We start from the raw sequence: 11,243 nt of genomic DNA on the forward strand, positions 1-11,243 counted from the left end.
TTTCTTTTTTTCTCTTTCTCTTTCCCTCTTCCCCATTAAAACACTGACAGCCCCATTCATGGCCACCTTTCAGGTGGGATAATTTCTGGGGACCGAAGGGCTCTGTGCCTGAGCAGGCACAATTAATCTAACACAGGTCCCCACATTAAACACCACCCAAATCAAGCGATACCTGCCGGGTCTGGCTCTGGTTGGGGTGAGGATTTGCACAGAGATCAGGGAAGCAGAAAGGGGCGGTGGGTGAGAGGCACCAGCTGTGCTCAGAGGAGTGTTGGTAGTGCCCTGGCACTGCTCCCTGGGCAGAGGTTTTGGGGCTGGGTGTTCACTGCAGGAGGCTGCCAGTGAGGCAATGATTTCCTGCTGCTTGGTCCCTTCCAGCTCCAGGATAAGAGGATTTGTAAATAGGATGGCAAAAAGCTGCTTCAGCATCACTTTCCTACTCTGTGAGATGCAACAACATACCCAGTCCCCCAAATGCATGTTCTGCTCAGCTCCAAAAGGGCCAAGAGCAGAGGTGCTGCCTCCAGCCTGACCACACATCCCATCAGGAGCCCAAAATCTGCTTTCCTGGCATTTTCACCCACTGCTGGACCTCGGCCTTTGACTCATCTCTACATGCTCCCCATGCCCAGCATGACCAGCAGAGAACTCCTGCTCAGGAGGCCACTTTATTCTGAATAAAATGATTGAAATAAGAGACATCAGAGACTTTGAAGCAAGGTCTCAAGAGAAAAAATAAGATGCAGGTGCAACCAGCTGCAAAGCAACAGGCCGTGGGCACTGAGGTGAAATTCAGCCACGTGTATCAGACCCGTGGCTCAGTATTTGGGTGGGTTTTGTGGGATCCTTGGCACTGTGCACAGAGCTGTGAGCCAAAGTGCAGCCCATTCACTGCTTCCTGCTCTTCATCCCTGTTCCAGCTCTGGGAGCAGCATAGAAGGGAGGCAGCAATCTGTGAACCTGGGGGTGGGGAGGCAGGAGCAGCAGGTTCAGGTTTTCTGGGGTCAGAAGGCACGGACAGAGTTGCTGCAGGACAGAGAGGGTTGGGTGGGGGATGGAAGGAGCTGCTGAGAGGCTTTCAAAGCCCTGGGCCGACACTTTTTGTCTTCCTCCCTGGCTGTGTGATATCACAGGTGACCTGATGGCTGCAGATGTCACTTGGACAGACTCAGGGACGGGCTAAAAGCAGATGGGAGATGGGAGGGAGAGCAGGGAGGCCACACCAGCAGGAAAGGAGCCAACCTCAGTGGTCACTGCCAGGGGCAGCGGCTTCTGCAGCGTTTTTAGGCTCTTGCTCCACACATGACCCCCTTGTTTTCCACTTCCACTCCCCACAGGCTCAGGGGAGCTTCCTGCCTGCCCCTAAAACACCAAACCACACTGACGTTTTCACCCCTCTGGTGTGACATGAACGACACAACTCCTCACTCTCACCCCTCACTGACAGCCCATTTCAGGAGCTGTTGTTTCCCACCACTGGGTACACAAAGCCTTGTCCCAGACATACACACACCCACCCATGTCTTCCCCCTCAGCCCCTTCCCCTGCTCTGGGTCACCGAGGCTTCAGGCACCGAGGCACAGCAGAAACTCCCTCTCCTGTCTCCAGGACGTCCCTCCCTCACCCAGTGCTGCTGTTCTGAGCCTGCTGACAAAGGCCCACAGTGCCAGGGGCTCCCCACTTGTCAGGACAGGACCTGGAGCTGTGGGTGTGAGAAGCAAAAGGGTGTATTTGTAAGTTAAAAATAAAACTATTTCTTTTATTTGTGTCAACACAGATTCCAAGGCTCCCTACCCTTGGCTGGGTGCTGGAAACACACAGAGGGAAAGGTGGGTGGGAAAAGAGGGAGGGAGGGTGTGTGTGTGAGTGTGTGAGCGTGAGTGTGTGTGAGTGTGAGTGTGAGTGTGTGAGTGTGAGTGTGTGTGTGTGAGTGTGAGTGTGTGAGTGTGTGAGAGTGTGTGTGAGTGTGTGTGAGTGTGAGTGTGTGTGTGTGAGTGTGTGAGCGTGAGTGAGTGTGTGTGTGTGAGTGTGAGTGTGTGTGAGTGTGTGTGAGTGTGTGTGTGTGTGTGAGTGTGAGAGTGTGAGTGCGTGTGTGTGTGAGTGTGTGTGTGTGAGTGTGAGTGTGTGTGTGTGTGTGTGTGTGTGTGTGTGTGTGTGTGTGTGAGTGTGTGTGAGTGTGAGTGTCCACAAAGGGCTGCAAGGAGCAAAAAGGGGGGATGGCCCCTCACCTATCCCACAGCTGGGCCTGAATTCCATCTCTTCCCCAGCCTGTGCCTTGTTCACTGTCCCTGACAGATCAGGTGGGGTCCAAGGAAGGGCTCTCAGTGGATAAACCCCCCTGCATGACCCCTGAGGGAGTTGGGAGCCCAATGTCTGGGTCTGCCATGGCCCACCCTGCCCATCTCAGACCAATTCCTTTCACCTCTCCACATCTCGTTTGCAAATGGGTCCAAAATGGCATTGCTGCTCCCCCAAACGAAGGTGGCTCTTTATCAGCTCCCTTATAAGGGAGGCTGGATTAAAACTGGCCATGGCCAGGCTGGATGGGACTCTGAACAACCTGATCCAGTGAGTGGCATCCCTGCCCATGGCAGGGGCTGGAAAATGAGGTGATCTGTAAGGTCCCTTCCAACCCAAACCAGTCTGTGATTCCAGCCTATGATTCTCTCACCTGCTGGAGTTAAAATCCTACTTTTTAGTTCCTAAATAAGCCCCAAGACACCTCCAAGTTATCAGGGTGGACCTGCTGTGTGTAAGGGCACAGATACCCCAGGGGAGGCAGCAGAACTCATGCCAGGAGAGACAGGCAAAGATTTTACTACCGAAAAAGCTGAGGGTGTTTTCCCATCCCAGGTAGATGAAGGGAGGGGACAGTGGTGGCAGGAAAGGTGTGAGGGGCACACCCTACATGCAACTCTCACATCTGTGCAGCTCCAGCATCTCTGGGCAAGGGTGAATCAGCCCTTAAATCCTTACAGACACCAGTCTTGCTTCTTGAGATTGCCCCAAAGCACGTGGGCACAGCAGCCCTTCACTGCTGCTTCGGGTCCGTCCACCCTGAGAGCTCCTCCAACACACAGGGATGTCGGGAGAGGGGAGAGGAGAAGGTTCAGCCTCGGGAGGGATCTGGACCAGCACCCCCTCCAGGCTTTAGGATGCCAGATCCGAGCTCTGTGCCGGATCCCTTCGCACGAGTCCTGGTGGGAATTTGGCCGGTTGGTTCGGATGCCAAGCCCGGCTCGCCCGGTGCGGGGACAGAACTGGCTGGCAGGGGCCGTGTTCGGCGGCGAAGGGAAAGGATTTATTTCTCCCAGCGCTCATTAGCGAACATCTGGGCTGAGCCCATGCCCTGGAATGCGCGCGGGCAGCGGGGCGCTGCTCTCCTCCCGAGCGCCGGGAATGCGCTCCCGCAGGGCACGGCTCGAGCCAGCTGTTTCCTCTAATCCCATCAGCCTTCCCTGCCACGGGGGGGCAGGAGAAAGTGCCCTGCCCTCCCTCTCTGCCCGGGCTTGGTGGTTTCTCTGTTGTGCCAACGCGTTTTGGGGCCCCGCGGCGGCGGCACAAACGTCCCCTCCCGTCCCTGAGCGGGTCCAAGGGTGTTTAATCACTTTATTTTCCACCTTGCCCGAGCGTTGCCGATTCCCAGGCACTCCCGGCCGCTCTGTCCCTCCCTCCTTGGCTTCCCCAGCAGCTCAGGTCAGGCACAATCCTCCTCTCCTATTCCGCTCACGTCTGCAGGGGCAGCTCCGGGCAGGGAAGAAGCTCCGGGGAGGGAGGATTGGGAAGAAGCTGCTGGGCTTAATTTCCAGGTGCCCTCCCTCTTCTTCCCTGCGAGTTCAAACAGCTTTTTATTCCTCTCTACTTCAAAAATAACCAGTTTCCTCCAACTCCATTATAACCAGTTTCAATCCCCTCTGATAACCATCTGATTTTCCGCTCCACCACGTCCCCCTGCTGCAATCACTCATATTATATTAATTATTTTTTCTGCCTGAAGGCCCCAGCCAAGCTCAGGCCTCATCACAATAGGTGCTTGTGTGTGTTTAAAGACAGTTCTGGCACCGAAAGCTCCTACAAACTGACAACCAGCAGGACAAGCTTGGAACATCCACGTGTGTGTGTGCAGGGAACATTTTGCACATCGCTGAGAGGAAACCAGCGCCGCCTGCACGGGGTGACTCAGAGCGGGGCTGCTCTGCCCCTGCCTGGGAACAGCCTCAGGCAAAGCACCCAACACCAGGAGCCTGAAAGGGCCAGGTTTTGGTAGTCCTGCTCCAGCAAGAGTCATCCTTTATAAAAATTAAGATACCAAAATATATATATATATGTATTTTTAGTAGATTAAACTCCTTTGCTCCCAATGCCCCCCCCACCTTCCAGAGGACAAATGCAAATATAATTCTTAAAGTGATAATGTGATTTTTACAGTTTAGAGGGGGTGGGTCATAAAATCAGAAATGTGGGACCCTGAGAAATCTGCTTTTAGTGTCTTTCTCTCCTCCTGCCCTGCAGCAGGACTGTGATGGGGTTTGAGACAACTGATGCAGCTGATGAGGAATGGAATTAACTGGCCAGGAGTTCTCAGCCTCTCACTGCTGTCCTGGATGTGCTGAGACATCCCTGTTAGAGAAACTTTGACATCCCTGTTAGAGAAACTTTGCATTCAGGTTTTCTTTGTGGTGGCAGGGGCTGCAGTGGCTGCTCCAGTGCAGGACAGGAGGTAAAAAATGGGAAAGCTCAGGGAAATACTCATGGGCTCATCAAAAACTGGGAAAGCTCAGGGAAATACTCGTGGGCTCATCTGGTGCTCTGAGGAGTCACAGTGACCTCCTCTCCAAGTGCCAGCCCACCTCTATTTATACCTAAAATGGATATAAACCCCATGGCTTGTGCAGATCCTGCACCAGAGCCTCCCACAGGCTCTGTCTGTCGCCTGCTGGGATGCTCCCAGAGTTAAAGGGATTATTTCTCAGGCTTTAGAAGAACCCAGTGAACTCATTTTCCCTCTGTCTGACGTGGTGCAAACAGCAGGACTGTGTGGCCATTCCTGTGCACCTCCAGCCCCACCCCAGCCCTGTAGCCCCCTCCCAGTCCTGCAGCTCCAGCCCCATCCCATCCTGCACCTCCAGCCCCATTCCAGCCCTGCAGCCCCTTCCCAGTCCTGCACCTCCAGCCCCATCCCAGCCCTGCACCTCCAGCCCCATCCCAGCCCTGCAGCCCCCTCCCAGTCCTGCACCTCCAGCCCCATCCCATCCTGCTGCTCCAGCCCCATCCCATCCTGCAGCTCCAGCCCCATCCCATCCTGCACCTCCAGCCCCCTCCCAGTCCTGCACCTCCAGCCCCATCCCAGCCCTGCAGCTCCAGCTCCATCCCATCCTGCAGCTCCAGCCCCATCCCATCCTGCACCTCCAGCCCCATCCCATCCTGCACCTCCAGCCCCATCCCAGCCCTGCAGCTCCATCCCCATCCCATCCTGCACCTCCAGCCCCATCCCATCCTGCACCTCCAGCCCCATCCCATCCTGCACCTCCATCCCCATCCCATCCTGCACCTCCAGCCCCATCCCATCCTGCAGCTCCAGCCCCATCCCATCCTGCACCTCCATCCCCATCCCATCCTGCACCTCCAGCCCCATCCCATCCTGCAGCTCCAGCCCCATCCCATCCTGCAGCTCCAGCCCCATCCCATCCTGCACCTCCAGCCCCATCCCATCCTGCACCTCCAGCCCCATCCCATCCTGCTGCTCCAGCCCCATCCCAGCCCTGCACCTCCAGCCCCATCCCATCCTGCACCTCCAGCCCCATCCCAGCCCTGCAGCTCCAGCCCCATCCCATCCTGCAGCTCCATCCCCATCCCATCCTGCACCTCCAGCCCCATCCCATCCTGCAGCTCCAGCCCCATCCCATCCTGCAGCTCCAGCCCCCTCCCAGTCCTGCACCTCCAGCCCCATCCCATCCTGCACCTCCAGCTCCATCCCAGCCCTGCAACCCCATCCCATCCTGCAGCTCCAGCCCCATCCCATCCTGCACCTCCAGCCCCACCCCAGCCCTGCAGCTCCAGCCCCAGGTTCCATCCACCACCCCAAGATGCATTTGACATAAGAAATACCCCATCTCTTCACAGATTGTCTCTGAAATCATGTCATCTTCAGGGAGAATTAAACAAAAAATGGGCCCCGTGCCTGGAAAGAGGAGGGGGAAGTGCTCACCATCAGCCATTCCCTCCAACAGTCCCACGGAAAAAGGCCAAAGGGGAGGAGCTGAAGAACAAAGCAGCCACCATCAGCACAGAAAAGGTTGTCCTCCACCTGAGATCCACACCAGGAACATCTGCAGGGAGTGCCTGAGGAGGTGGGTCCTTGGGCTAAAAACATTCTGCCTTCTGGGTTGGAAGGAGGGAACCTGAAAATTCACCCAGTGCCACCCCCTGCCATGGGCAGGGACACCTCCCACTGTCCCAGGTGGCTCCAAGCCCCATCCAACCTGGCCTTGGACACTTCCAGGGATGGGGCAGCCACAGCTGCTCTGGGAAACCTGTGCCAGCTTCTCACAAGGAAGAATTCCTTCCCCTTGTCCTGTCCCTCCATCCCTTATAAACAGTCTCTCTCCATCTTTTTGGAGGCTCTTTCAGGCACTGGAAGGCCACAATGAGGTCACCCTGAAGCTTCTCTTCTCCAGGCTGGACAATCCCAGCTCTCCCAGCAGAGCTGCTCCATCCCCCTGATCACCTCGGGGCCTCCTCTGGCCTCACTCCATGTCCTTCAACCCAAATCCTCAGGGAGAAGGAATGGCTTTGGGTTAAGCTGTTTATCACTAACAGCTTCAAGTGCAGCACCAAGAGGGAGGGAGAACATCCTCTGAAACCTCTAAAAAGAAACTCCTCCACATGATTTATGAACTGAATCTGAACTGATCGGGGCATGACCTTTTCCAGGAAGGGGCATCCACTCCTAACCCAGAGCTGGAGGCTTTACAAGCACCACCAATAAAGAGTGGAGATGAAGAGTGATTTATGAGTCACCAACAACTTTCTCAGCATCTTTACAAGCTCTGGGGGGTGGGTATGGAGCTCCTCAGGAGCATCCAGCTCCAAGAGCCAAGTGCTGACAGCCAGCAGTCACAGGAGAACAGTGATCCACAGCTGAATTTCCATAAACTCTGTTCCCATTTAGTTCCAGTGGTCATTAAGCAGCTCTCTGTGGGTGGGCTCTGGGCTGGACTCAGCACAGACACAGCTGCCTACGGGAGCTGCTGAGCCAAAATCTGCACCAGCCCCATTTCCAAGGGCAGGATGGGGTGGGAGGTGAGGAGAAAGTTTGTTTCTTGCTGTGGGGTGTGTGTGGTAGAGGGGAAGAAGTAAAAGCTGTTCAGCAGTTCAGAATGCTGCTGAAAAATGGGGTTTTCCCAGCAGGTTCCCCCAGGAGCTTCCCCCTTCCAGCTGCAGCATCAACTGCACCTCATGGTAGGTCACTACAACCACCTGTATTCCACCTGTGCACCCAGGATTTGCACTTGCAAACCAGAACCTTTGTCATTTCTTTTGCATTGCTCCAAAAACTCAAGAGGGAACCCAGTAAAATTACCTGGGAAACCAATTTCTTCTCCTTTGGAGAATCATCCATGTGACCCCTCTGGAAGAGCTGAGTTATCCCATCCCTGCTGTTTCCACAACTGCACAGAGACTGTTTAGAAAAGCATTTAGTGACAGGAGAAGGGGGAATGGATTCAAACTGATAGATTGGATAGATTGGATATTAGGGATAAACTCCTCCCTGTGAGGGTGGGCAGACCCTGGCACAGGTGCCCAGAGAAGCTGTGGCTGCCCCATCCCTGCAAGTGTCCAAGGGCAGGTTGGACAGAGCTTGGAGCAACCTGGGCTGGTGGGAGGTGTCCCTGCCCGTGGCAGGGGGTGGCACTGGATGGGCTTTAAGGTCCTTTCCAGCCCAAACCAGTCAGATTCCACAATCATGGAATGCTGCTGTCTCCTTGATGCCCTCCCTCTTCCTCAATCTGTTACTTAAATTCATATTTAAGGTAGATTTACTAAGGAAATACAAAGAACTGGGAATACATTTCACTATTTTCTCTCCATATCAGACTCAGGTTTACAGCAAAGCCCATACTGAAAATCCCATTAGTCACTCCCTAAGCAATCAGTACAATGGAATTCCCAAAGATTTGCCCTTGAGAATTCGGGGCCTTTTGAGGATAACAAAGGGGAGAAAAACATACCAGAGAAGAGCAACGAGGCTGGAGAAGGGACTGGAGCACAAGTGCTGTGGGGAGAGGCTGAGGGAGCTGGGGGTGTTCAGCCTGGAGAAGAGGAGGCTCAGAGGTGACCTCAGCACTGTCTGGAACTGCCTGAAGGGAAGTTCTGGCCAGGTGGGGGTTGGTCTCTTCTCCCAGGCACTCAGCAATAGGACAAGGGGGCACGATGGGCTCAAGCTCTGCCAGGGGAAATTTAACTTGGAGAGCAGAAAAAAATTCTTTGCAGAGAGAGTGCTCAGACATTGGAATGGGCTGCCCAGAGAGGGGGTGGATTCCCCATCCCTGGAGGTTTTTAAGGTGAGCTTGGCCGTGGCACTGAGTGCCATGATCTGGTAAAGGGACTGGAGTTGGACCAAGGGTTGGACTTGATGATCTCAGAGGTCTCTTCCAATGGATTCTGTGATTCTCCAACCCAATGGATTCTGTGATTCTGTGGATGTGGCACTGAGGGAGAATCCACCACATCTTGATCCAACCCCACTGTGATCACCAGCCCAGGGCACAGAGTGCCCTGGGCTGGTGATCACAGTGGGGTTGGATCAAGGGTTGGACTTGCTGATCTCAGAGGTCTTTTCCAACCCAATCCATTCTATGATTCCATGATTCTATACCCTTCTGGGGAGGGTGGGCAGCCTTCCTTTGAGACTCGTGAAAAACCAGTCAGGGATGAAGAGCTGTGGAGTCAAAGGCTCCTGACTCAAACCCGAGTCCCAGCTCCACCCCACATTCCCTCCACGACTGACCCCTGAACTTGCCTCAGCTTCTCCCACCTTTCAAGGGGAATGCCAAGCCCTCCTGCCTCCCTGCAGCCCATCTGGAGTGTCTGCTCTCCAGGGCTGGTTGTTATTTGTGTGAGCAGGTCCCGCTCTTGGCCGCGGCTCCGGCAGGGCTGGAACACAAAGCGGAGCCGTATCGTGATCAAACACCAACAACTCGGATAAACAAGAGCAAAGCAGCTTGATATTTTTTTCCCCCTGCTGTCTCTGCTTTTCCATGCCTTGTTTATTCATCCCAAAGCCTCAGCAGACATCTAATCAAGCTGTTAAGAGGCAGATTTGTGGTCAGCCGAGCACTGGGGGAGTTGTTAAACGTTCAAAACCAGTTCTAGTCAGCAAACAGCTTCTTATTTCTTCTTTACTCACAGAATACTCACCATTTTCCTACTAAAATCATGATACAACCTCTCTGCAAAGGCCTCATTAAGCCTGGGTAGGGACACCTGCCTTTTTTAGGCCTATCTTGTTTGCAGTTTTTGGGAACGATCCAAATCACACCACGGACGCCGCAATGATTCCAGCAGGCTTAAGAAAGAAGGAAAAATGTGATAGTTTCCAGATGAGTGTATTATACTAAATTTAACATGCCTTTTGGTACTTAGAATTTCCACTTTCCCCCCCCTTCCATTTATGTAATTAGAAATCAAGCAGCAGGAAACTGTTCCTGCTCCAACCTCAGCTGGGAACGTCTCATTCCCACAGAGGGAAACAGGACACTTGTCCTCACGTGGTTTTTTGCACAGCTCACATGGACAGGTTCAAACCCAGGTTTGGAATAAGATATCTTTAATTAAATAGAGCAAAATAAATACAGAGCCTTCATGTGGCAGTTATATGTGCATATACAGATATATATTTATATCTCAACACAGACAAGAAGCAGCAAGGCAGCTCTGAAAAAAACAAAAACAAATTAAGTTTTACCCCATTTAAGAAGCAATGACCAATTTGATTTCCACTTTTAAAATGGTGCAGTTTTTCCACTCTCACCCTTATTGATTTCACAGTGATGAGCAAGAACATTTATTGTGATTATTCTCACTCTGGTAATAAAGGGAATTGATCAGGGCAATGGATATCTCTGAGTTCCAGGGCCAGAAGAACCTCTTGGTCACACAGTTGATCAAAGCAAGAATTAACTCTGGGAAGTCCTATCTGAGCTAAGGCAGAGCATGTGAGGGCAGACAACTCGTTACCAGGGACACCAAATCAACCCTGAGCTCCTCCTCAGGGCCCAAGTGGCACAGCAGGAGCTGAGGTTTCCCTGCACACTGACAGTCACACTCAGTGTTGCCACAGCTTTGGGTTCTCCTGGTCCTTGCCCAGGCTGATGCTCTTCCCTCCAGTGGATCCCACTGACTTCCCAGCCTGCAGCACACAGAGAACTCCACAAAGCCCTTTCCAAACCACAGAGGAGCTGTGGCTGCAGAAAACAGCTCAAATTAAAAACTGGGACTGGCTAAAATGATCCAAAACCGGCAAGGAAGAAAAGATATCCTGTTTCCAATGGGCTGTTTTGCCCTGACTGGTGAATGCAGTCCAGCAAGGGAGGAGGAGGTGGAAAAACAAGGACATGCTGGAGCAATGGCCCTGGTTGGGCTCATGCTCTGACAGCCCTAATGCTGCTCTGGCACTGCTGTGGTTGGATTTCACAAGGCCTTTGCTCTGGGCGAGCTCCTGTTGGCTCTGGGCACAGCTCAACATGTTTCCCTGGTCTGCAGGATCCACATGGCAGAGCCCTGGAGAGGAGGGAATGCAGGAGGTGGGAATGCAGGACATGCTGTAGCACCCAGGGCAAAACTCTGCAGGACAAGCAGCTCCTCAAGCCCCTGAGCTGCCCCTCAGTTCATCCTTGTCCTTTTCTCCCCTGGTTTAAATAAATACTGCACAACATTCTTTCCTTATTTTGCCACCTTTCCATCCATCAGTGCTCACTGTGCAGCAGAACAGGCTTCCCACAGAGCCAACTTCCACAGGATTCCATCCCATTCCCCCTCTGCCTCTATTCCATGTGGTATGAACACACAGCAAGTGTGGGTCAAAGAAATGAGAGCCATTTCCACAGTGAAAAAATTGTGCTGAGTGAAGCAGCAGCACAGAGACCCTCCTGGGGCAGGAGAGCAGCAGAAAACACCCAACAAGTCATCACAAGGACTGGGGCAGACGTAAAACAGAAGTGAAACACCTGGACCAGCAACTT

The sequence above is a fragment of the Pithys albifrons genome, chromosome 22 (genome assembly GCF_047495875.1).
Source record: "Pithys albifrons albifrons isolate INPA30051 chromosome 22, PitAlb_v1, whole genome shotgun sequence".
NCBI lineage: Eukaryota > Metazoa > Chordata > Aves > Passeriformes > Thamnophilidae > Pithys > Pithys albifrons.